Raw genomic sequence first — 434 nt, 5'->3', positions numbered from 1 at the left:
ATTGAGTAATGGCTACCCCCAATCTCCATGTCCTAATCCCAAAAATCTATGAATGTGATATAGTAACAGGGATATTATAGATGTGATGACATTAAGATGAAGAGCTTATCTATATTACCCAGGGCGAGATCTAAATGTAATCACAATGAACCTTTTTTTTAACATTTAAATTTTTTATTATAAAAAGGAATCATTTTGATCAATGTTGTCTCTCCATGCACAGCAAAATTCTTTTTTATTGTTATGTTAATCACCATACATTACATCATTAGATTTTGATGTAGTGTTCCATGATTCATTGTTTGCGTATAACACCCAGTGCTCCATGCAGAACGTGCCCTCTTTAATACCCATCACCAGGCTAACCCATCCCCTGACCCCCTCCCCTCTAGAACCCTCAGCTTGGTTCTCAGAGTCCATAGTCTCTCATGGTT

The sequence above is a fragment of the Zalophus californianus genome, chromosome 13 (genome assembly GCF_009762305.2).
Source record: "Zalophus californianus isolate mZalCal1 chromosome 13, mZalCal1.pri.v2, whole genome shotgun sequence".
Classification (NCBI taxonomy): Eukaryota; Metazoa; Chordata; class Mammalia; order Carnivora; family Otariidae; genus Zalophus; species Zalophus californianus.
The sequence above is the reverse complement of the archived record's forward strand: the minus strand, read 5'-3'. Positions refer to the sequence as shown.